The following is a 27,002-nucleotide window of genomic DNA, read 5'->3' as shown; positions in this document are numbered from 1 at the left end:
GCTTGCATCAGAGCATTCACACACAAATATACAACAAATACAGAATCAGCTACATCTATATTCGACTTGGCTGTTGCAAAGGATGGTTTGGTACATTTAAGTTGCATATTGGAGATTTCTGAAACCTTTCATTTCCTATTGAATGCATCAACGCATTACCTCTTTCCCTTTGCAAGTTGAAATCTCTGGCAAATATAGTTGCTTTGTCAAGGGACCATTACTCGAGGGACCGGGACACCTTTCAACCTGCATTTGAGAATACTTGGTGAATCTGAGATCTCTTTTAGTCTTCCAAATGGACTTCAGAGTTAAATGCTAATTCTGGAGGTGTTCATGCCCGTTTGGAATAGGAAACAGCCTAAATTTAGCAACTCTATTTTGCAGGCAGGATGGGCAGTTTGGCACATCTGCACATGATACCAGTGGGTTCCATATCCTTTTTCAGTACCCAAAGGTGTTATTCCTCGGTTTTTGGTTGCATTTTACACCAGCAGCCTTTATCTTTGTCCATATGGTGTGCAGGGGTCAGATGAATCAGGGGACCTTCTGTTGGATCTGCTCCTGCCTGTGAGAAAAATAAAACTGCCATTCATAGGTCCAGGGTGGGTAAGATCTCCACAGAGGATTCCTTCTACTGCTTCCTCTCTTATAACTTCTACTGCTGGCTTCTACTTCTAGGGTCACCCTGGAACGAGGCAACATCGTGCCCGCCGAATCACTCAAAGTTTTCTGAAACCGATGGGCACCCAAAACTTGCTCTATTTCATAAACACGTCAGAATGAAACAACCATCTAACTGAACACGCACGCAATTTTAGTTTCTAGATCACTTATCCGGGTTCTCTCGCCTGAGGGGGCTTGGGGAGACTCATATCACTGATCTAGACAAAATACAATCTGCTATAGAGTTGACCAAGAACAACTTTCAGACCTTGATCATAACCCTAAACCAACTTACTATTGGGCTTACTAAAGCGATATCTTATTTTATTCTTTTACGGGGTGTGGGCATCGCTGGCTGGGCCAGCATTTATTGTCCATCCCTAATTACCCTTGAGAAGGTGATGAGCCGCCTTCTTAAACCACTACAGTCCCTGTGGTGTAGGTACACCCACAGTGCTGTTAGAAAGCGAGTTCCAGGGTTTTGACCCAGCGACAGTGAAGGAACCACGATATTATTCCAAGTCAGGATGGTGTGTGGCTTGAGGGAAACGCAGTGGTGGTGTTCTCATGCATCTGCTGCCCTTATCCTTCTAGGTGGTAGAGGCTGCGGGTTTGAATGGTGCTGCAGCGCATCTTGTAGGTGGTACACATTGCTGCCGCTGAGTGTCAGTGGTGGATGGAGTAAGAATTTAAGGTGGTGGATGGGGTGCCAATCAAGCAGGCTGCTTTGTCCTGGATGGTGTCGAGCTTTTTGAGCGTTGTTGGAGCTGCCCTCACCAATGCAAGTGGAAAGTATTCCATCACACTCCTGACTTGAGCCTTGTAGAAGCTGGACAGGCTCTGGGGAGTCAGCAGGTGAGTTCTCCAAAGAATTCCCAGCCTCTGACCTGCTCTTGTAGCCACAGTATTTAAATGGCTGGTCCAGTTCAATTTCTGGTCAATGGTAGTCGCCAGGATATTGATAGTGGGGGATTCAGTGATGGTAATGTCATTGAATGTCAAGGGGCGATTGTTAGATTCTCTCTTGTTGGAGATAGTCATTGCCTGGCACTTGTGTGGCACAAATGTTACTTGCCACTTGTCAGTCCATTGATTTGCATCAACACCATTTCAATATGGGGTCTGAAAGGCTGGAATCAGTGAGCCTACTCCTAGCTAAATCCAAATCCTTTATCCTCTCAGATTTAATAACTGGTTATACAAGCCTGCTGCTAGGGTAAAGGAACCAGATTTAACAGCATAACTATTGGGAGCTGACTCATAGATTTTTTTCCATTTCAGGAATGCAACAGGAAGAGTGAACATATTGTTTGTGGCATTAGACTACCAACCCAGAGGTCGTCAATTCAAACCACACCATAACGTGCCATTGAATTTGATGAATCTGGTAATTTTGTAGGCTATCACAAGAAATAATGACCATGAAAGCTACAGGCTTATTGTGGGGTTTCACTGATGCCTTTCCGGGAAGGACACTTGTCAGCCCTACTCAGCCTGGCAAATACCCGAGTCTAGTCGCATATTATGTGGCTCTGAATGCTCTATTGGCAATAAATGTGGTCCTGTGAGCATCACCCACATCACGAGAACAAATTCAAAAGGTATTTTCTTGTACTTATTCTTACATTATTCAGAATAAGAATTAAGCACTTCAGATTATAGAATTAATACATGCCTGGTTTGCCCTTTTTAACTTTCTCCCAAATTGGTACAAGGTCCCCTTCACTGTAGAATTAGAATAGGATTTCTTCATAAAACTGTCAGCATTCCACTGAATTTTGTGTAAAGCCCTCTGCTAAATCCTAAATTTCCTGTGCAATTTCCTGTCAAAATACAAACAGACTGAAAAATTCCAGAGGCAATCATAACAATAAAGGGACCATTTAGAGAACACATCTCTTCTTGTTTAAATCATTATTTTAAAGAACAAGAAGTTCCAGTATCCAGAAGGGGGTAGATGGAAGCTGATAGCAATGTTGGCCAGAATTTGAATCTTCTGTGCACAGCTGATACTTTTTATACGATAGCAATAACATTTAGTTCAGCCATTGTGTTCAGACCTAGCCCCGGAGGTGCTCAAGATGTTAATGAACACCTCAGGGATGGCAATAAGCACAATTTCAGAGCAGAATGACATTTCTGCTCTTCTCATCAAGCATACGCCTTCAGCAGCCTCATGGCAGTCGCTCTGTGATATACTGAGTTCCGACAGCGAGGTCTCTGAAGTTGTCAGAACTTTGATGCCTCAGTGATCCAATGTCACATCAGCAGATCTCTTGTACACCTGGTTCAGCTGATTGAATTTCGAGTTGTCCGAGCGCCTGCAACAAAATTAACTCTCAAGATTTTGAAAATAAATTCTGCATGTTATTCGTTTTTTTAGAAGATGTTTTAAAATGTGCCCCACTTGCAATATAACAAACATTTTCCCTGGTTTCTGCTGATAAGAAATAGCTTGTGAACTCCTAGAAGTACAGAGTAACAAGACAAAATGAAAGCTGTTTGCAAACAAAGCAGTACAAGTGGTTGTTTTAGCACTAACTCAGCAAACAGGAACTGGGGGAAGATTATACTTAAGGCATGGAAGTAAGTGGATTCAGCATTTAAAAATTCAATGGGGATAATTTTTTCATTCTTTTTAGGTAGAAGATATGTTAAAGATTTAGAAGATGCACCTGCCTCCCTAAGGGGACCAAAATCTCTACATTCAGCTCAAAAATCCTATAAGAGCTCAATTAGCAACAGAAGAGATTAACTAATCTATTTATGCGTTGGAAGACTCTGAAAACCATATAGATATCTCATTTACTTTACAGCGATTGCCACCTCTGACTTCAAGAATTCCACTGGAAGCAACTCTGCAAAGTAAACAAAGCAACAAAGTACCATTTGTGTCATGAAGACTCCCCTTGGGACCAGGGATTTGCTCCTGCTGCCAGCACTGAGCAGCCAACACAAATAAAGGCTGCCAGGGACTGCGATGCTCAGTTTGCCAAGTTTGGTCTGGCTGTAGACAGGACCCACCAGCGCATGTAAGTAGTGTGGTTTGACCATCGCTGGACTGAACTAGCCAGCAGCATCAGAAAAGATCCCAGTCATGCTGATAGTGAAACACAACTTTGGAGAGATTGTGCATGCAGAAGATTTCACTTATACCCACAGCTATATTCATGGGTTCAGACAAACTGAATGTGCACAAATTTGATGTGCGTACAGTTATCCACCTCACAGAAGAAATTAGGCAAACATGGCAGCAAGTTATTGCAGTGCCTTGTGAGATATTGTGATTGAAGGTAGCTTGTATCTGCTATGAAACTAATTGCATTTATTTTTGGATGTGAGACTTCAATTTGCAGTAATGTCTTTGTTCAGTTGTATCTATTCTCTAATCGCTTCTTCAATAGCCAAATTTCACATTGACAAGACAAAAAGTAAAGCAGTCAGATTAGCCTGATAAGCAGCAGAATGTGAGTTATGACCCATTCCTTCAATCCTCCCCCTCCACCGACAATCTTCCCAATGGCAGACCGGGGATGGGAGAGAGCAGTATTGACTGCATGTCCACTCAAGTTGTGTGGAGATGGTGGGGGTCAGCTGAGGAAGGGAAAGGGTCAGAACTGCTCAGGTTGAATTTCTGCTGTCTTTGCCAATGTTGGTCAGCACGAGAAATGACTCAACTAGGTTTTTAAAAAAACATTAGGTTTCCTGGTGTCTGTGGAGCCATAACTCAGCATGTACCTGCTTTCAGAAGAGGGGGTGGGGAGGAGATTAGAAGTACCGGGGGTGGGAGGTAGAAAATTGAAGGTGGTAGTGGCTAAACTTATAAAATAAATGAAGCTAGTGACATTCTGGAGTCATTTTGCTCGGATCAATACAGTTGACATCAGTTAATGACTTTGTGGTTAACTGGAGGAGCCTTTTGTCAGGGAAATGCATTTGGACAAAAAACGATTCTTGGCGAATTTAAATCAGTGCTGACAGCGAGGGCAGGGGAAAGTTGCAGTTCTGATAAAGAGAATGATTTCATCAGCGGTTTCTCCATAATGTTTTATACAGCTTTATGGCACAAAGGGTTAATTAAAATGGTCTGGAAAAGATCCCAAGAAGGCTGAGGCACTGAAGGGAGTTTGATGTTTTGATAGTCCTTCCATACAGGAAGCCCAAACGGATGTTGCAATTTTAACGTCTAGGTGTTGAAGTCTGGTTTTATTCTTTAATATCCTGTTGTACAGTTTCACTTTGATTTTAATTTCTAAAAACATTTAAACTCTCCTCCCAACAAAAGGATTACCAGGCCATGCTTGGAAATGAAAGAGGTCTGTTTTATATGAAGACATTTCCTGGGCAGCCCAGTGGAGTACAAACAAAGCTGTATGCCCCCAATGACACAGACCCATTTAATCCAATTAAACTGTGCTCGACAGATGTTAACTACAACAATATCTCATTTATGTTGGCAGAAGCTACAAGACAGAAAAAAAGAGCAATTTTGATTTTTTCATTGAGGCAAAAGTGAGAGCATGTTGCCAGAGCTGGAGGGGAAGGAAGTTAGGACAGTGAAACAGGAGGGTAGGAAAACAGACAGGCAGACAGACCTGATATTTTGAAGTTATATCACTGGATACAATTTTTAATGAAAACTACTTTAAAAGCTGGCCCCAATAGCATTACTTTTGTGTTCATGTGGTCCTGGGCCACATAAACTATGTTTGATTCTCAATCTGTACTGAGCCAGCTAATCCCAGTCATCGTACCAGAACTGGTCTGAGTACCCTTGAACTAGTGATAAGGAAATAAAAATTACTAGGGTCCCTCAGATGACTATCAGCCAATCCCTGTTGAAAAAAGGGGTCAGGAGCAGGCAGAAGTTGACTCGTCAGTGAACGAAGAGTTTGCCGACACTCTGTCTATAGTGGCTCAGACACAGGTTACAGCCGCTTGGACACGGAGCTGGAGGGTGGGGAGTACTTAAAGAATTGTTATCACAGTACAAGTCATCCGCCTTTGGAAGAGGGAGGGAGAGTAGAGGAAAACCAAGCTTTATATTTTGGTTATTTCCCCAGATATATGTTGCAGATCTGCTCTTATGTTGAAAAACTTGTATTAACTTACAGTATAGATTCCTGGTGTGAAGCACAAAGGACCTTTCTTGTTTTTCCTATACAGTATTAGCTGGTCAGTGCTCTTACAAGTCACAAAATATATTACTTTTTTTAGAAGCCAGGGAATCTTGTTCTCTTTGAATGTCCACTTATTAAGCACCCTTATTGCTCCCTCCCTTCTGATGAAGGGGTATGTAATCAAAGTGTCACTTTCTCTTTAAAGATCCCGACCAAACTGCTGCATTTTCTGTTCTTTAAAATTTACAGTTTTTTTTATTATTGGAGTTACCCTTACAGCTGCCCAGCTGAGACCAGATAATTTAGCACAACCTGGGAATTGAATCTGGGACCCTACTTGTATGCACAGCTCAGCTACTCACTGGATAAACTCACTGAGTCAAAAGGGTGACCCAATATTACTTCATTTGGAAGTTCATTTTGAGCTGCAATTTCAAATTGATTTTGCAAGTTTTCTCTTGGGAAGATGAGTGCAATTTTTACATCAGAGGAAAATAATAAAGGGCAGAAAAGCATATTTGTTAAAGTTCCTCTGCTTTTCCACTGTCTACAGTACATCAGCTCCATTCCTACCTGAGTGATTACATTCTATCAATAAATCATCTGAAACCTTAGTCTCATATTAAACACACTGCGATGGGACATCAATAATTGATTTCATGTCAGAATTAATGCATGACTGGACAAATGTATAAAAATGTGGTATTGTGCAATCACTCACTTTGAATTCTCAGCCTGAATTGCTCAGTCATGTCAAGCAGTCCCATTTTTAAAAGATGTTCTCCCTTCGCATTCTGACCTCTGAACCACTGAGGATTATTCCATAAAATGAAGCCCCAAGATCCACTTGAGCAATTGGAACTAAGCTCCTGGACAACTTCCAAATAACTGGGGCCAGCCCTAATCAAGGTATCTGACATCAGAAGACACTGGTTGATCTGCATGGAGAGACTCCTGAAGAAAAGAACTGGTTCGAGGTGGCATAGTGCAGTAAAATCTTTGCTTTCTGGCATGCTCGGGAAATGTGTACTGCCAGTTAATCAAAACTGCCGGTTCGTGGGGAGTTACATCACTTCCCACACAAAACAAGGTGCAGTAAAACTGACCCAATAATTAATATTTTCATTGTAAAATCTAAGAACAAATTTTGCAGATTTACAATCTATTATTATTGTTAGTTCTTTTTTTAAAGAATGCATTATCTGAACACTGAAAGTGATCGGGCTTTTAAAAAACCGAGCTGTCAGGAATACCGGTTACTGGAGAATTCTGGTTGGTAAGAGGGCCAGATAACACAAAGTTACTGCGTATCAGTTCGATTTTCCAGACTGCCCACAGTCCACATCCTCACTTCTCATCAGTGATCATGGGATAGCATCAGGTACATGATTTTTTTTTTTACTCTCCTTCTGTATTCCAACAAGGTCAACTGTTATGCCCCAATTGAGATTAGCCAAGCAGACAGAGGTTAGGAATCAAATTTGTGACCTTCTGGTCTGCATCTCTTAGTGTCACCCACACTAACACTGCAAGCCACTGAGGATCATAAATACTTCATCACATTCTAAAAGTTGATAATTAATGCTACACGCTGATAATATTGATAGTGAAATCGACACAGATTTCTTGACATCTCTTTGCTGGAACATTCAATTATTAGACAGTGCTCAGATTTGAATGGCTCAGTATTTCTACACTTGCATATTATGACGGCAAGTTGCAAAGCACCATTTTTTTGCAAAAACATCACAATGAAAATGATGGGTGTCTGATCTCCATTTCACTGTGTCGCCAATTAAATAGCCTCACCAGTAATGATAATGAGTCAGAGAAGTCTCGTTGTCCCCTAGATGCATGATTTGCTGTTTGCTGCTAAATTTGATACGGAAGTGTTTAGCGGGGTAGAAATTCATCTCAGGCAATAGTGCAGAATGGTCGATATTGAATTGGCCACCCTGTATACACAATGTCTGAGATGCAATTCTATTACAGTTGATGCCTCTTTGTAACTTTCTGTTCTGATCTACACAACTTGTGTCTTATAGTTTGTCATTTGAAAATTTGGATATACATCTCTCTAATCCTTCATCCAAGTCATTGATATTTATGGTGAAAAGCTGAGGCCCCAGCATGGTCCCTGAGGAACACCACTTGCAACATCTCATCAACCAGAGAACATTCCCTTTATACCGACTGTCCTCTGACCTCCCAACCAAATGCCAAGTAACGTCCATGTTGGTAACTTCCTGAAAAAAAATAGCTTGATTAGTTAAAAATGTGTTTCCCTTTACCAAACCATGCTGATTCTCATGAACAACCCTTGCTCAGTCACTCTGTCCCTCATGATAAATTTCAGTAACTACTCCACAAATGGCAAACTGACAAGGCTGTCGTTTCCAGGTTTCTCCACCCCCCTCCTTCCTCTAAAAAAAAATGACATTTGCACTTTGCAATGGCGTCTTGAGGTGAGGTGCCAGAGAAACCTGAGCTATTACTGAGAAACTATCTCAAGCTAAAACAATTGGTTCATCATTTATGAATAAATGAGAAATAATTTTTAAAATGGTGACAAGTTTTGAACAAATAGTTAGAAGAACACTTTGCAGATCTCAAGCAAAACTGACTGAGCAGCAGCAAATAAAACCTTACAAAGGAAAATGAAATGTAATCCAGAAGAGGTGGGGAGCATTATTAGGATATGCAAATGGTGAAGGAAAGAATGAGCGCAGCCACCCTGTGAGATCAGAAAGGCACAATGCAAGTGCTAGCCACGTAAATTAGACAAACAAATACCATGTTAATTAGGGCCAGAGACTGGCTATAAAACCTCAACTGCTGTTAGTCAAATTAAACGCAACAGTTCAAAAAGAAAGCAGAGAACTTGTTCACAAAGAAGCTTTGTTATGTTAACTCTTCAGGGCTGCTGCAGGACAATGGGAAAACTGGAGAACACACTAAACAAATGGCCTGGTAATCTGCATGCCAGGCAGCTATTCAGAGCATCTGAACTCTGCATGAATTCTGCCACACTAATATTACGCCAGATGACAGAACTATTAGGTGGCACTGAATGCTGGATAGCAGAAGACATCTTAATAAGACGGTACATCAATTATTATTCTATGAAATACAATTTTTCACAAACTTTCAGGCCCAAGAGTTGCTTTCCCACACCCTCAATGTGCCCTTCCTTCCCCCTGTGGAACTGGGCTGGCGGGGAAATTGCAGAAAGTACCTGCCATGTTTCCACCCTTGTGGCTCTTTCCCATTTCCTGGTGGCCAGGCGTAAAATAACGAATTCAAGGAATAATGCTGGATGCAAGCACAACCTGTTAGGCGCAGGTCTATCGTATTCTGTCCTATGTCCTACTTGCACATCCCCTTCACTAATCTACACTAAATCCCCTTGTAAATTTGTCCTTGTTCTCTTCTTCAAATCCTCCATGGCCCCATATCAGGAACTTGCTTCACCCTTACATTCCCCTAAGAAAGACCTCAGCCTCCTGAGTGCCATTCTGTGGCACTCCTTCCCAAACCCCTTTACCTATCTACTTCTCTTTTCCTCGTTCCAAAGCCTTTACAAAATACATGTTTTTGACCAGGTTTAAATGAACCAAACCTTCTAATCTCCTCCTCCATGATTCAGCATCCACTTCACCTTATGTTTCCATTTGCTCTGCTTTGGTATACAAATAGTCATTTGGTCGTACAGAATTTGAGTATTGCTGAGAAAAGAGACATGTTGAAGCTTTTTGCCTTGCACTCATCAGGACACATTACAAGAATACCAATATAAGAGGAAAATAACAATTTATACTGTATACGAAGAGAGTGCTGACTGTTTGGCAAGTGGACTCTGATTGGTAAAGTCGCTGCCATGGAGAATGCACCATGGATGATGACTGACAGTTAACTGCCAAGCATTGTTCGAAATTTAAACCAGGCAACTTGACCCTGATATTCCTCAGAGCAACACCTTGATCAGAGTCAGCAAATGGCTGTCATTTATTTTGTTTAGCTAAAACAGGCACAATGTGCGTACATGCCCTTTCTATCTGCAAAGAACAGGGCCCTGTGTATTAATATATGTAGCTTCCAGTACACGCAAATGCGCCACACTGCGATCCCGACAATCTTAAATTGCTTGCCAGTGTAATTCTTAGCACGCTGATGAATAATTTAGCAAATGTTGTCCAATCGCGGAATCGCATCTAATGTTGGACACTGTTTTGAGTTTTGCAAGCATGTGCTGGTTGGGTACAATCTGTACCTTGCCCATTGCAAACAGCGGCTGGGATATGCTGTTTGATACGGCCCACCAGCTCTTGGGACGTACAGCCTACATATCTAGCACTGAAATTCATATTCCGCATTACTCATTTGTGAGATAGGCAGAATGTCTTTTTGGCTTGTCGGCAGCATCCTGTTGGTGGAATACCACTCGCGTTGCTACTGCAACAACTAGGTTCACCTGTTGCTCAAACTTTTGAGATACCTTGGCCTTCCAGGGTAATCAGGGCTGAACGTGATGGCCTTAGGCCCATTCATGAGTTTACATGGTATACAGTGCAAAATGATCTGACCAGGGTAGTCATTATCCAATGGAGAGCTTTCCCTCCTGATCCCCATTGACTCCAGTTTTGTTAGGGCACCTTGATGCCACATTCAGTCAAATGTTGCCTTGATGTCAAGGGCAGTCACTCTCACTTCACCTCGAGTTCAGCTTTTTTGTCCATGTTTGAACCAAGGCTGCAATGAGGTCAGGAGCTGGGTGGTCCTGGCAGAACCCAAACTGAGCATCAGTGAGCAGGTTATTGATGTGTAAGTGCCGCTTAATAGCACTGTCGATGACCCCTTTCATCACTTTGCTTATGTTCATGAGTAGACTGATATTGGTCAGGTTGGATTTGTCCTGCTGTTTCCACATTGCTGGGAGGATGCCAGTGTTGTAACTGTACCGGAACAGCTTGGCTAGGGGTGTGGCTAGTTGTGGTACACAAGTCTTCAGTACTATTGCCGGAATGTTGTCAGGACCCATAGCCTTTGCAGCAACCAGTGCTTTCAGCGGTTTCTTGATATCATGTGGGGAGGGAATCGAATTGGCTGAAGACTACCATCTGTGATGCTGAGGACCACAGGAGGAGACCGAGATGGATCATTCACCTGTCACTTCTGACTGAAGACTGTTGCAAATGCTTCAGCCTTGTCTCTTGCACTGATGTGCTGGACTCCCCCATCATCGAAGATGGGGATATTTGTGGAGTCTCCTCCTCCAGTGAGTTGTTTAATTGTCCACCACCATTCACGACTGGGTGTGGCAGGACTGCAGGGCTTAGATCTGATCCGTAGGCTGTGGGATTGCTTTGCTCTGTCTATCATATGCTTTGGCACGCATGTAGTCCTGGGTCGTGCTTCACCAGGTTGACGCTTAATTTTTAGTATGCCTAGTGCTGCTCCTGGCATGCCCTCCTGCACTCTTCATTGAGCCAGAGTTGATTCTTTGCTTGATGGTAATGGTAGAGTCGGTGATATGCCGGGCCATGTGGTTGAATATAATTTTGCTGCTGCTGTTGGCCCACAGTGCCTCATGATTCATCAGCTGGTGGGTGGTTGGGGGTGGGGGGGGGAGCATGGTGGGCAGTTGGTGGTAATCAGCAAGAGGTTTCCTTGTCCATGTTTCACCTGACGCCATGAGACTTCATGAGGTCCGGAGTCAACGTTGAGGACTCCCAGGGGAACTCCGTCCAGACTGTGTACCACTGTGCTGCCATCACTGGTGGGTCAGGACAAATCCAGGGATGGTGATGATGATGTCTGGGACATTGTAAGGTATGATTCTGTGAATATAACTATATCACACTGTTGCTGGACTAGTCTGTGGGACAGCTCCTGCAATTTTGGTACATCCTCCAGATCTTAGTAAGGAGGACTTTGCAGGGTTGACAGGGCTGGTTGTGCCATTTCTGGTGCCTAGGTCAATGCTGAGTGGTCTGTCTGGTTTCATTCTTTATCGACTTTTGATACGACCAAGTGGCTCGTTAGGCCTTTGCTCTGGGTTTGGAGTCACATATAGGCTAGACCAGGTAAGAATGGCAGATTTCCTTCCCTAAAAGGACATTAGTGAACCAGATGGGTTTTTACAGCAATTGACTATAGTTTCATGGTCACCATTACTGAGGCTAGCTTTTAATTCCAATTTTCAATTCCAGATTTATTAATTAAATTTAAATTCCACCAGCTGTCATGGTGGGATTTGAACCCATTTCCCCAGAGCATTAGCCTGGGCACCTGAGTTATTAGTCCAATAACATTACCACCACACCACTGCCTCCCCCTGAAAGCTATTCCTTTGTGAAGACTATTACAGCCCAATGCAGTCTTCATCTAACAGCCAGACATGTACTTTGCAACAGGAGTCACTGAATAATGATTCAAAACAGAAACTCTGATTTTCTTCCCCTTCCCTAGCACAAGACTACTGAAGCCAACAGCAGTGCTGAGCTTGACCAACTTGGCATAGACCAGATATTGAACTTAGGGCCTTCCAAGTCTTCATGGTTTCGTACCAAACCAAACAGTAAATATAACCAGTGAACTTTTCAGGTGAACTGACCTAATTTTCCAGGTTATACAGCTAAGACCGACTTAACCAGCTTTGCATTTAATATTGAACTTCCCTCAGCATCACTACCTCACTGTTTTTGTGCACGTCACCATACTGTGATATGCATCAGGATTGTGCTTCTGAAGTCAGACATTAACTGAGTTATTGCCTCCAGTATCACGTGCCATTGTCTCTTTTACCAACAGTGTCGTCACTTGCAATTAACCCTCTCCCTGTTGCTTTTCCAGACATTTTTCCATGAATGGAAACCAATAACAAAATGCTATTTCTAAGTAGCGTGTTAAAATAACGAATGATTGGTCCTAATTTGGAAGCGTGTGGGGGGGATTCCTTGTCCATTTTGTGTACCAACTGACTTGAGAGCAACTCAGAACTCCTTGCATAAAAATTCATTCAATGACTTCTGTTCCTGTGTCTCCCATACTGCCAGCCAGGGAGCGGTCTCCTCTTGTGTTCACTTTTAGACTATAGTCTCGCACCCCTTGGAGAAGAGAATCTCACTACTTAATTTTGATTTATACTATAACCTTTTCTAGTGGTACAGATATCATGCAAATGCAACCTTATTGCTTACTTTAGATTTTGTGGTATTAGATCACGACCAGAAATGGGAGAAAAATGGCTCCGATGCAGGATAAGTAATCCTGAGGTCAGGAGACTAGTGCTCCAGAGGCGTGAGTTAAAGTCCCATCATGGCAGCTGGGTGACTTCAATTCAGTTAATTAAATAAATCTGGAGTAAAAAGCATCAGTATTGAAATCTGCCATCGTTACTCGGTGTTGCCTATAGGTGACTCCAGACTCATAGGAACGTACTTGGCTCTTGGCTGCCCTCTAAAATGGCCAAACAAGCCCTCAGTTGTTAAGATGATGGCGCACAATCACCTTCTCAAGGGCAAGTGGTGAGGCACAATAAATGCTGGCTTTGCCAGCAATGCCCACATCCTGTGAATAAAAAAAGTATGCCAGATATTGTAGATTAGAAAAGATATACATATTTTGAAATTTGGACAGGATGTCAGTCCTCAAGTGCGGATATTGTCCTCAACTACATTTTTCCTAAAACATTGTTAGTGACATTGGTGTCATCAGCTTCAAGAACTGAGGAAATAACTCAAAAAAGCTGACCACAATCTGTGCACTTAATGCTGTCAACCAAGTTCATCAACTACTGTCACCAACGTACTGTGAACAGTGCAAAATACAGCAATCATAAAGCAGAGAGACGGTATTGTTTAATCACCCTTTACCCTTTGTATTTGACGCTAGCATCTGAACAATTTGTGGAGGAAAATGTCACTCCACAGCCAACGTGCATTCTTTTAACATGAGGGAACATCTTGTAACGGTTTCAATGCTTGCCAACTTCTTGCTGAATAAAAGGTATTGAAAAAAGGGCTCAAGTTGAGATTTTTTTTTTATTGAACAAAAAAAGCAGAAAAATCACGGCGTAATTTGGACTGGCTGGCCAAGAAGTGAGCTGGAGATTCTAGGGTCAGCCGAGTTAACATCAAAAATGAGCACCCAGTATCAGGACTACTTTTCTCAAATGTTGCAAGTATACCTGAGAACATCCCCTATCTTGGAGTTTTCAGGTGATCCTCAGGTAAGTGCCTTTTAAGGCCAAAGTGAATTTGAATGGGTGGCAAATGTGGCTTTCTATTGTCACTGGGAGTTCTGGATTTTTGAATTCTTTTTTAGCTTCAACTTGAAAAACAGTCAATGGTTGAAACTAACATGTTTTCAATTTTCCAATGGTTTGAACTTCAGCTTTGGAAAATCCGAAGAATCAAGACTGCATGGCTTCGGATCCATAAACTCTTGATGTCAAATTCCAAAGGTTAATCCAAATTCTGAGCACATGCTGCTATTGTTCCCCTACCCTCCTAAAACAAATGGCTTTTTATTTCGACTGCAGTGGTTACTGGTTCACTAAGGGTAATGGAAATTTGGATCTCTCTCGCTCCAGACAGAATCACAGAATTGTTACAGCTCAGAAGGAGGCCATTCTTCCCATTGAGGCTGCACTGGCTTTCCAAATGAGCAATTCACTTTCTTTTCTCCAAGGAAAACAGTCCTAACTTCTCCAATCTATCTTCATAATTGAAGTTCCTCATCACTGGAACTATTTTCGTGAATCGTTTCTGCACCTTCACATCCTTCCTAAAGTGCAGCATCCAGAACTGGATGCAATACTCCAGCTGAGGCCGAACTAGTATCCTATACAAGCTCAACATAACCTCCTTGCTCTTGTACTCTACACCCCTATTAATAAAGTCCAGGCTACTGTATGCTTTATTAACTGCTCTCTCAATCTGTCCTTCAATGACTAATGCACACCCAAGCTCCTCTGCTCCTGCACCCCCTTGAGAATTGTGCCCTTCATTTGATATTGTCTCTCCATGTTCTTCTTAACAAAATTAATCACTTCACACTTCTCCACATTGAACTTCATCTGCCACCTATCTGCCCATTCCACCAACTAGTCTATGTCCTTTCGAAGTTCTACCATATGCTCCTCACAGTTCACAATGCTTCCAAGTTTCCTAACATCTGCAAACTTTGAAATTGTGCACTGTACGGCATGGTCAGGGTCATTAATATATATTAGGAAAACAAGGGTCCCAACATTGACCCCTGAGAAGCTCCACTACAAACCTTCCTCCAATCCAAAATACGTTCACTAACCACTATTCTCATTTCCTGTCACTCAGCCAATTGCATATCCATGTTGCTACTGTCCCTTTTATTCAATGAGTTATAACTTTGGTCACAATTCTGTTGTGTGGCACTGTATTGAACGCCTTTTAGAAGTCCATGTACATATCAGCTGTGTTACCCTCATCAATCTTCTTTGTTATCTCTTCAAAAAAACTCTAGCAAGTTAGTTAAACATGATTTTTCCTTAAGAAATTCATTCTGGCTTTCTTTAATTAACCCACATTTGTCGATGTGACTATTAATTTTGTCCTGCATTATTGTTTCTAGAAGTTTCCCCACCACCGAAATTGAACTGATTGCCCTGTAGTTGCTGGGTTTGGAACAAGGATGTAATGTTTGCAATTCTCCAGTACTCTGGCACCATCCCCAAGTCTAGGGAAGACTGAAAAATTATGCCCCATGCCTTCACAATTTCCCCTCTCATTTCCTTCAGTGTCCTTGGACGTATTCCATCAGGTCCTGGTGTTTTACCCACTTTAGATACAGACAGTACCACCTCCTTATCAATTTTAAACCTTTCTAGGAGTGTCTGAATTACCTCCTCTTTCACCACGGCCTGAGTAGCTTCTACTTCCTTGGTGAAGACGCAAAGTATTCATTTAATACCTCAGCTATGACCCCTACCTCCACATGTAAGTCTCTTTTTTTCTTTCTAATTGGCCCTACTCTTCCTTTTACCCACCCTTTTACTATTTACATGCCTATAGAAGACCTTGGGATTCCCTTTTATGTTGGTTGCCAGTCTTTTTTCATACTTTCTCTTTGCTTCTCTTACTTACTTTTCCACCTCCCCTCTGAACCTTTTATATGCAGTTGTGGATGCTCGGTGATTTGAAATTTCCAGAACTGAGAATAGGTTTTTGTTGGTGGAAGAGAGGGTGGAGGGGATGTATCAGGGATATAGAGCAAAGATAGGCAAATGGAGTTAACCAGATCTAACTGAATGGTGGAATTGGTTCGAGGGACTGTATGGCCTACTCCTGTTCCTATGCGACTCGTTTCCTTCCTAGATTCAAAGGGGTAACTTTTCAAATTTCAGACCCTTCCGCACCCGAATTCCTATCACAGCCTGTGAGTGTGTACAGCTCCACAGTGGCAGTGTAAGTTCACGTGGGTAATTTTACAATGGGAACGAGTTCTTCGGTTTTAGTCGAAAAATTTGGGGCAGCCTTCATTTAGTAGGCTGTGAATGTCATGGGCAAATGGTTTTCCTCAGAGTTCTAAAATACCACATTGATGTTCTTGGTCAGAGCGATTGAATGCATATTGCGCTCTGCAATTCCCATGAGTTCCTAATTCTGTCTGGAAGGGTAGCCGGGTGCAAGCAGAGGGAACACTGCATTTTTTTTCCTTCTCCTTAGCGCTAAGTTCCAGACTATGCTTTTCATTACATTCAGAACATTTTTGTCAATGTTTTCTAGAAAGCACCAAGTTTTAATTTTTTTTAACCATCTGATATTTTTCTTTCGCTAGTTTTCACCATCCCTCTGCTCAACACATCAACTCCTTGCTGAGGCATCATTCCATAGATATCAGTCACATTCCACTGCCTTGGTCATTCATATGAAAATAGACAGTGAGTGTAGGAGACACTTTGATCATTGAAGCATCATAGCCAAGCCTTTGGGTATAGCAGCGATGTGGTTATATTACTGGACTAGTAATCCAGAGGCCTGGACTAAAGATCTGGAGACATGAGTTCAAGTCCCACCATAGCAGTTGAGGAATTTAAATTTAATTAAATAAATCTGGAATAAAAAAACTAGTATCAATAATGAAGACCATGAAAAACACGTCTTGTTTACTCATGTCCTTTAGGGGAAGGAATGTGCCATCCTTACTCAGTCAGGTCTGGTCTAGCCTACATGTGATACCAGACCCACAGCAATGTGGTTGACCCTTAACAGCCCTTTGAAGTGGCCTTGCAAGCCATTTAGTTGCATCACATCTCTACGAAAAGGTCTAATAAAAATAGAACTGATGGACCACCTGTCGAGTTAGGAACTGGACATGACAAAGGCACACCTAGCTTATTCGAAACTGCAAAGGCCTCCATGCTAACATTTGACTAAAACATGCCAAAATTGAGAGCTGCCCCACAGATTATTCACGCATTAATCAACACAATCATGCTCACAGAATCATACCTTTCAGCAAACTGCCCAGACTCCTCCACCACCATCCACTGGCAGGACACGTCCACCAGAGGTACATACAGTGGTATTCAGTCATGAGGAGTGGCCCTGTGAATCCTCAAGATTGACTCCGGTCCCCATGAAGTCCATGCACCAAGTCAAGAACGGGCAAGGAAACCTGACACTGAAACAGTACACTGACTACCCTCCCTCAGCTGATGAATGTTCCATGTTGAACATGAATAGGAAAAAGCTCTGAGGGTGGCAAGGGCACAGGATGTACTCTGGGTGGGGGACTTCAAAGTCCACGACCAAGAGTGGCTCGGTAATACTACTACTGACCAATCTGGTCGAGTCCTGAAGGACATAACTGCCAGGCCACACCTGTGGAAAATGGTGACAGAACCAACATGAGGAAAATACCTACTTGACCTCATCCTCACCTATCTAACCGTGGCTGATGGATCTTTCAGAGGGCAGTTAAGAGTCAACCACAACTGTGGGTCTGGAGTCACATGTAGGCCAGGCCAAATAAGGATAACAGAATTCCTTCCCTAAAGGCAAGTGGCAAGTGCCAGGCAATGACCATCGCCAACAAGAGTCTAACCATCTCCAAATCTATAACCGTCACCATCTTGGAGGTTAACATTGACCAGAAACCTAATTGGGTCAGCCATATAAATATTGTGGCTACCACAGCAATTTAGTGTTTGGGTTCTCTGCAGCAAATAACTCTCCTCCTGACTCCCCAAAGCCTGTCCACCTCCTACAAGGTGGAATTCAGAAGTGTGATGGAATACTCCTTACTTGCCTGGATGCGTGCAGCTCCAAAAACACGGAAGATGCTCAACACCATCCAGGACAAAGCAGCCCTGCTTGATCTGCATCCCATCCACCACCTTAAACATTCAATCCCTCCTCCACCAGCGCAGCATAGCTACAGTGTGTGCCACCCACAAGAAGCATTGCAGCAATTCCCCGAGGATCCTTTGAAAACACCTCCAAAACCTGCAACCTCTACCATCTAGAAGAACAAGGGGAGCAAGCACAAGGGAACACTACCACCTATAAGTCCCCCTCTAAGTTACACACCACAATGACTTAGAATTATATCACCATTAATTCATCGCCGCTGCGTTAAAATCTTGGAACTTTCTGGCTAACAGCACTGTAGGAGTACGTACATCACACAGGATGCATGGATTCAAGAAAGCAACTCACCACCACCTTCTCAAGGACAGTTAGGGACAGGTAATAAATGATGGCACCCACAACTCATAAGTGAATTTTTAAAAAGTGTGGATCGATATCCACACACATGCACTTCCACCAGGAGTTTTTGTTTAGAAACCCAGAGAGATAGAGAAGCCTGGTCAAGTTCCCTCTATAACCTAGAGTTGACTATAGCTGTCTATCTGAGGTCGGCTAACTTAATATTTTATTTTTATACTCATATGGCTGTGAAAGCAGTTATAGTCTGATGTCGGGGTTTTAACGTGAGGTGTTTTCCCAATGTCCTGGAGTTCTTTTGATTGGAAAGCCAGGGCCAAGTCGGCAGAAAATGCAAAGAGCCGTGACACTGTGGGAGGGAGGTCACTGGTATATATGTTGAAGAGGGCCTGTGCGAGAACTGATCCCTGTGGAAGCCCATTGTTAGTTATATGCGGGTAGCTGATTTGATCTCTAAGGTGGACACCGAACTGTCAGCTGTTGATTATGGAGTTGATTAGTTGTAGCATTTTCACACTGGAGATGTGGAGAGTTCCAGCAGAATGCTTGTGCTCCACACTGTGTCATAGGCACAGGCATCCTTAATACAAACTAGGGTCAAATCATAGAATGGTACAACACAAGAGGCCATTCAGCCCATCATGCTTGTGCTGGTGCTTTGGAAGAACTATCCAATTAGTCCCAGTTCGCCCCCTCTTTTCCCATAGTCTAAATTTTTGCCCCGTCAAGTGTTCATTAAATTCACTTCCGAAAATTACCACTGAATTTGTTTCAGTTAAGAGTAAGGAACTTGAGGAAGGAGGGGAAGAAAATTGGAAACGGTCATAATCGCTCGACATGTGCAAGTAACTATTTGGATTATATCTTTTGGCGGGGGTGTTGCTGGCAGAATCCACTACTTGCAAATCCTTTGGCAAGGACTATTAGAGATCAGAAGAAGGGAAGTAAAAGGACTAATAAAATGGCGTGAATAAAATAATGACTGCCATGTTAGTGCTGTGTAGGTTATAATGTACTTGCCATAATGTCCGTCACTAATCATCTTGCTTTAGTGTTCTGGATGCTGATTTTTTTTCATGCTAAGTAAGAAGCGGTGAAAAGCCCAGTACGGTAAACTGCTCTTTTGTAGTTTAGTTTTGTACCATGTTTGTTGATTCTAACCAATGGTTTTTAAATGGTAACTAGAAACAACTTTAATTTTATCTTACATGGAGTAAATGCTTATATTACTATAGAAGTGGCATGAAAATGTTAACAGGCAAAATCAGCAGCTGTTCCTGCTAAAAGAGACTGGACTTTCCACTTGCCAGGGTCTTTTGTGACCTTCAGTCTATGTCTATGTCTTGAAGTCTGTGTCAAAATAAAGGCCCATTGAGGTCTTATTGGGACGTAACAATGTTTTCATTGAATTTTGATTGCAATTAATCTACTTATTCATGGTTCTTCTCCAAAACCAGTACACAGGGATCGCGGCCTAGGTCACTTGTGAGTGGTCAAACAAGCTTAAAATTGACAAGTGGCTCTTTGCGAATGAGGCTAATTGAGACTGCAGCATTAAGTTAAAGTGAAATAAAAAATATTTAGGAGAAAATAGGGTTTAGTGTTTTCAATTGTTTGCTTCCAAAACACAGAATGATGGGATAAGTAAAAATAAGGAGCAATCATCAATTCATACAGATATCTTCCCCTTAGACTGCTCTCCAATGAAGCGTGTGTGTGTGTGTGTGTGTGTGTGCGCATGCACATGCGTGTGTTTAAGGAGTTTACAATAAGGCCATTCTTCACTCAAACAATACGTTTAACGAAACTTGGGCTGCCAGTGAGCTAACCATTAGATATTAATTTCTTAAATTCCATTACTGAATGCTGGAAACTATTTAACTTGGGACTTGGGAGTCCTAGTCCAGGATTCTCTTAAGGTTAACTTGAAGGTTGAGTCGGTAGTTAGGAAGGCAAATGCAATGTTGGCATTTATTTCGAGAGGACTAGAATATAAAAACAGGGATGTGCTGCTGAGGCTTTATAAGGCTCTGGTCAGACCACATTTAGAATATTGTGAGCAATTTTGGGCCCTGTATCTCAGGAAGGATGTGCTGGCCCTGGAGAGGGTTCAGAGGAAGTTCACGAGAATGATCCCAGGAATGAAAGGCTTAACATATGAGGAACGGTTGAGGACTCTGGGTCTATACTCGATGGAGTTTAGAAGGATGAGGGGGGGATTTGATTGAAACTTACAGAATACTGAAAGGCCTGGATAGAGTGGACGTGGGGAAGATGTTTCCATTAGTAGGAGAGACTAGGACCCGAGGGCACAGCCTCAGAGTAAAGGAAAGACCTTTTAGAACAGAGATGAGGAGAAACTTCTTTAGCCAGAGAGTGGTGAATCTATGGAATTCATTGCCACAGAAGGCTGTGGAGGCCAGGTCATTGAGTGTATTTAAGACCGAGATAGATAGGTTCTTGATTGGTAAGGGGATCAAAGGTTACGGGGAGAAGGCGGGAGAATGGGGTTGAGAAACTTATCAGCCATGATTGAATGGCGGAGCAGACTCGATGGGCCGAATGGCCTAATTTCTGCTCCTATGTCTTATGGTCTTAACCATTGTTTTAAACATCATTAAATTCCAACTTTTCCAATCGTGATCACGAGAGTTCTTGCAACTAAAAATGGAACAATGCAGTTTGTTTGGGTCATTTCATGAGTTAATTCATTCTGAATGACAAGCTTTCACAAAGGCCATGGTTTCTCCAGATACGTTATCAGATCAGCCTAACACAAAGGTGCATCTGAAGTGATGCTTACACCCACAAACAATATACAGAATACTACAGGTCAGGAGGCGATGTTAGCGCTATCTGGAACAATGGATGCGTGGGAGGTAGCTACAAGACTGCAATTTAATCGAGTTCTGATGAGGTTTTAAACCTGCAAGAGCAAAGCTCAAGCAGTTTCTTTACCTCAGCAGACACAAAATATTCAATTACTGTCTTTAAGTCCCTGCCCAACATCTGCTCCTTTATAAAATAAACACTGACTAGGTAGGTGCTTGCTCTTACTTAAAAAGTGACATTTTAAAAATATACATCTTAGATGGCGCAATGCATTGATGTATAAAAGCAGGAGACAACATAAGTTTAAAAAATTTATAAAAATCTGATGGAAAGCCACTTCAAATAAAGATAGTAAATAAAGCTATTACATCAAGTTCAAAACAACATTAATAGAGATATATTGCACCTTTAAGCATATATGAGGACATTTGGGGCACTGTACCACCCCTAGGAATGCCATGTATCATATGCAAAAAGGATAATGCTGGTTCAGTAAGCTAAGCCACAACCTGCTGTGGTCCTCACAGATCACAAAGATTTCAGGTTCAATACCGTGTCAAGTTAGTCAACTTCAGTCAGGGGGCTAGTGGATGGGTAATTCCTAAATTGGTCTCAGTGCCTCTGGGGCATGTAAATGAAAAGAAGCAGCTCGAATTGCCATTCCAGATCACTGTCCTGTTTAAAAGTGCACAAGGGTGAACACTGAGTAAGGACAAGATTGATGCTCTCACAGTTGAATAGCATGTTGCCATTCAGTGTGAAGGGTCACACATTAAAACTACCAACGCCCAGCACGAATTGCCTTCTTTGAGCGCAAAAGGGAAGAAGATTTGGGTTGAAAAAAACAAGTTCTATGCTTCATTGCAGAATCATACAATGCTGGGTTTATCTAAAATTCATGTATTTCGTTGCTTTGCATTGAACTGTTCAAAATCATATTAAAAACTTTCTAAAACATTGGTAGTATATGGTTGCATGCTATGACTGTAGTGAAATAGGCCAGATGTAACACATATGCCAATCCAGCTCAGATAAGCCAACTCCGTACAGACTGGGGATCAAACTCAGGATCTTCCTAATCTGCACATCTCAGTTACTTGCTGGCTAAACTTTCTAAGCCATTGGGGAAAGTAATTAAATGTTTAATGCAGTAAAGGCACACAGAGGTGAAAAATACGACTGGTCCACTGCACATAAGTAAACTGCATCTAGGTGCAAATACAGAAAATATTACAATAAAGAAAGTGTTGAGGAAGTTGGTGGGGGGGAGATAAATTTGGAGGCGAGGAGAATCATTTATTTCCCCAAAAGTGTAGAGGACGTGCTGGCTGTTTTGCTTTGACTAGTGTCAGCAGAGGTTGTTGCACAGACGTTACTGTGGGCACAAAAACTCTGCAAATGAGGGCTGGGCTTCCTCACCTTACATTTTCTGCGGTTTGCTCCAGGAAGAAAACACCATCACTGAACGCCAGTATAAACAGGGGCACATCCAAACGCACTTCCTGGCCTTCAGTTTCTTAAAGTTGTATTTAGCTGGTTTCTGAGCGTGTGAGCCCTTTATGCTTTGCTTTGTTACATGTAGTTTGGCACTCTGTTAGTTTTTTTTTCTCGTTTCCTTTCTCACGTCCTACCACACTGGAATGTTTCGCTCCCAATTTGAGACAGCTTCAATGTCAGAGTGAATTTTCCTCTAGGAATTCCTCTTGCTCTCAGGGGGCTAGGCAACAAGGAAGAGATCCTTAGGAGTAAGCAGAGAGAGACCACAAAACCCCATCCCCACCACAGTTACATGGTCATGTTAGAGGAGATACACTTCACTGGGTATGTCTTTCTCTAGGTTGACACAGTGCCCTTGACAAGACAGCTTGTGGTACATGCAGAAAAGTAGTTAAGAGATACAGGAAGTTGAAACAATAGCACATATCTAATGTCAAATATGTGGATTGCCTGCACACGCATGTGGGTTTCAGGACGACACACCAAGTAGCTAGTTGGTTGGCAATAGCTTGAGGTGTGATATCCTTGAAAGATGGGAGTGTGGCAAGGCCTTCAACTGTATATTGCATGTTTAAACTTGCACCCAGACAGGAGATGCAGTGAAAAAGCTGTAGGTTTGAATGAAGTAACTGCCAGAGACCAGGAGTAACGTTGGGACGGATTAACAGGCAATTTCTGCAGCATGCAATATTGGATCAACTACTTGATACACGGTACTGCAAGTGTTAATCTTGCCTAGTCAGAGTCCTTAAAATGTGCCATTTACTTCAAATCCTGCAGGCAGTGCACACTGCACTGAACCTGGTAACCACCTGCAGCTAGAAAGGATGCACTGCTGTCCTCCAGGATACCAAATAGGGACCTTTCTCATATCAACCTCTTGCAGCTGCACATCCATTTTTGTTGACCATCAAAGAGGGGATTGTGTGCTGTATCATATAGATTAGAGTAGAGCTAGCAGTTTTGGCACAGCATCAGATTCAATATAAACATAGCTACAGTGAACATTCCCTCTCCCCACAGCTCTAAAGCAATAAAAAAGGTGATATATCTCCCCCCACCACTCCTCATATACATGTATGAAGAGCAGGTGTTTTTCAATTCCACCACCCAAATGATATTAATTTCATAGGTAGTTTATTATTTTGATTATTTAAGGCATGGATTAACTGTCTGGTATTAGTTGCCATTTTGGAAAAAGGAGTGTCTGACTAATAGGATGTCTCCACTGATCTAACACAAAAGTCTTAGAGTTTTTAACACAGAAATAACTCATTAGGCCCAGTAAACAAGTCACCCCTCCCCCGCCACCCACTGCCCCACATCACTCTCACCAACTTTGCCTCCTCACCGTGTTCCTCAACCCCATTTCTCTTCAAATAAAAGGGTTGCTTAATTTATACTATCTACTACAATTGCACTCTTCAGATAACATATTCTATAACCTTATTATCCTTCAGGTGAAATAGCTCTGCCTGATTCCCTAGCTTATTTTGAACATCCCAATGTTTTATCCTTGTGCTTTCTGGTATTGGGTTTAAAACAGAAGTTCTTGTTTAAAAATAAGTCCTAAAAATGATTTATGCCTTATCAAGGAATTCAAAGCAGGACTCAAGATTGTCGCAAAATGTTGAACCTAACTGGTACAAATCAGAAGAATTTTAGGAGATCATTTCAACTATAGAATATTCTCCATAAATTCCTGTAAAAGTGAGTATTCCAGTAAACGCTGCTGGGAATAAGAGGGATATAATAATGCAGGCAGCAAGCACCTTCTCTTGGCAAAACTATATATAAAAAAACTAATAAAAATTGTGCTTTACACGGATAGAAATCACAGTGGTTAAACATAACCACATGCTGAAATTCTAGGCCTGCAGGCCGACACAGCCCCACAGTGTCGGCAAAGGCACAATTTTCTCACAGCACCAAAAATAACAAATGGTTCAGAGGATAACGATCTGTAGTTTAGATTAAGCTTCAGAAAAGTAAACACGTTTTTAACAATTACAGCCCTTCTCCTTGGTCTTTTTATAGATTTATTCCAAAGTCTGTTAACTATCTCCTGCTCAAAATAATTGAAAACATTTGTCACGCAAAGCTATTGTGGCTGAAGGTGGCATGTCAGTTTTGTCATTAATACGTTAATGCCATTGTTCAAAACTTTACATAATTTTATGGTACAATGTTCAAACTAGTTAACAAGAGCCACATTTAGACTTTATTTAGACCTTGTTAGGTGGGATGAAAGTCATGTTAGGATGACAACACACACTGAGAAATCATATTGGAAAATCATTAGGTGGGAAAAATGATTGAAGTAAGTCAAATTATTCTATCCCATTTGAGTGTATTTCTTGCCAACTTTAAAAAAAAAACTTTTCTTTGCTGTTTTTCTTTTTTTTTACTGCAGCTTCTGGATGTGTCCACTTCGATCTACTTCCTCAAATTACAATTTACAAAGCTGACTAGAAATGAAGCTGTGTTGATGTCCTTAATGGGTAGTAACACGGCCCAGTGTAATATCCCAACAAAGCAGCCCAGGTATGATTCCCAACATAATGAGCTGAGTTGTGCAATCTCACTCAAGGCACCAATCCTAGAGCTACAGTAGGCAAATGTTACACCACTTTTCAAGAAAGAAGGGAGAGAGCAAACAGTGAACTACAGGCCAGTTAACCTAACATCAGTTGTCGGGAAAATGTTGGAATCTATTATTAAAGAAGTCTTAACAATGCACTTAGAAAATCATAGTGTGATTAGACCAAGTCAACATGGTTTTACTAAAGGAAAATCCTGTTTGACAAATTTCAGTTTTTTGAGAATGTAACTTGTAGGGTAGATAAAGGGGAAGCAGTAGATGTAATATACCTAGATTTCCAAAAATAATTTGATAAGGTGCCACACTAAAGCTTAATAGGCAACCATGGATTTGGGGGTAATATTTTAGCATGGATAGAGGATTGGTTAATGGATGGAAAGCAGAGAGTGGGCATAAACGGGGCTTTTTCAAACTGACAGGCAGTGAATAGTGGAGTGCCACAAGGATCAGTGCTAGGGCCTCAGTTATTTACAATCTATATTAAGGACTTAGGTGAAGAGACGGAGAGTAATGTATCAAAGCTTGCTGATGATACCAAGCTAGGTGGAAAGGTAAGCTGTGGGGAGGACACAGAGAGACTGCAAAGAGATATAGACAGGTTAAATGAGTGGGCAACAAGATGACAGATGGAATATAATGTAGGGAAGTGTGAAGTTATTCAATTTTGTCATAAGAATGTAAAAGTAGAAGTAGAATATTTTTTAAAATGTGAGAAACTTTTAAGTGTTGATGTTCAAAGACATTTGGGTGTGCTGGTACAAGGAATGCAGAAAGTTAGCATGTAAGCGCAGCAAGCAATTAGGAAGGTAAATGGCATGTTGGCCTTTATTGCAAGGGGACTAGAGTACAAGAATAAAGAAGTATTGCTACAATTATTGCACAGGGTTTTGGTGAGGCCACATCTGGAATACTGAGTACAGTTTTGGTCTCCACATTTAAGAAAGTATATACTCGTATTGGAGGTGGTGCAGCAAAGGTTCACTAAATTGGTTCCTGGGATGAGGGAGCTGTCCTATGATGGGAGGCTCAGTCAATTAGGGCTTACGTTCTCTGGAGTTTAGAAGAATGAGAGGCGATGTCATTGAAACCTACAAAATGTTGAAGGAGCTTGATGGGGTCAGTGGAGAGAGATTGTTTCTGCTGGTCGGGGAGTCTAAACGTGGGGGCATAGTCTCAGGATAAAGGGCCAAACATTTAGGATTGAGATGAGGAGAAATTACTTCAAAGGGCTGTGTATCTTTGGAATTCTCTACCCCAGAGCGTTGTGGATCTCCATTGCTGAATACATTTAAGGCTGAGACACAGACAGATCTTTGGTCTCCTAGGGGATTAAGGGAGACGGGGAGTGGGCGGGAAAATGGAATTGAAGCCCAAGGCCAGCCATGATTGTACAGAATGGAGGAACAGGCTCGACGGGCCATATGGTCTACTCCTGCTCCTCTTTCTTGTGTTCTTGTATCACAGTAAGCGGGATCACGTTCCCACAAGATATTCAAACAGGCACAATTCTGGGTAGAAGTCATTGAAACTGCAGTCAGAAATAGGCTGTATGGCTAATTTTTTTCCTCTCCAGCTTGG

The 27,002-nt window shown here is 42.0% G+C and overlaps 1 protein-coding gene and 1 long non-coding RNA gene across 17 annotated transcripts in view; one reads left to right on the top strand and one right to left on the bottom strand.

The window, feature by feature from the left end:
- The window catches only part of raraa (retinoic acid receptor, alpha a), a 534,959-nt gene that overhangs the window by 93,457 nt on the left and 414,500 nt on the right, over positions 1-27,002 (bottom strand). For 2 of the 16 annotated variants that reach the window (XM_078529315.1, XM_078529316.1), the window contains one exon: positions 22,745-23,042. The exons of the other annotated variants lie outside the window; for them this stretch is intronic. The gene's annotated coding sequence lies outside the window, so the exon portion shown is untranslated. The remainder of the gene's footprint in view (positions 1-22,744; positions 23,043-27,002) is intronic. 16 annotated transcript variants of the gene reach the window in all.
- LOC144667821 (uncharacterized) overlaps positions 1-27,002 on the top strand; it is a 36,065-nt gene that overhangs the window by 4,117 nt on the left and 4,946 nt on the right. Inside the window, exon 2 of the long non-coding RNA XR_013573379.1 lies at positions 3,306-3,695. This is a non-coding gene — a long non-coding RNA (uncharacterized LOC144667821). The remainder of the gene's footprint in view (positions 1-3,305; positions 3,696-27,002) is intronic.

The sequence above is a fragment of the Cetorhinus maximus genome, chromosome 25 (assembly GCF_964194155.1).
Source record: "Cetorhinus maximus chromosome 25, sCetMax3.hap1.1, whole genome shotgun sequence".
In the NCBI taxonomy this organism is placed as follows: Eukaryota; Metazoa; Chordata; class Chondrichthyes; order Lamniformes; family Cetorhinidae; genus Cetorhinus; species Cetorhinus maximus.
Note: the sequence above shows the minus strand (reverse complement) of the source record. Positions and strands in the feature narration are given on the sequence as shown.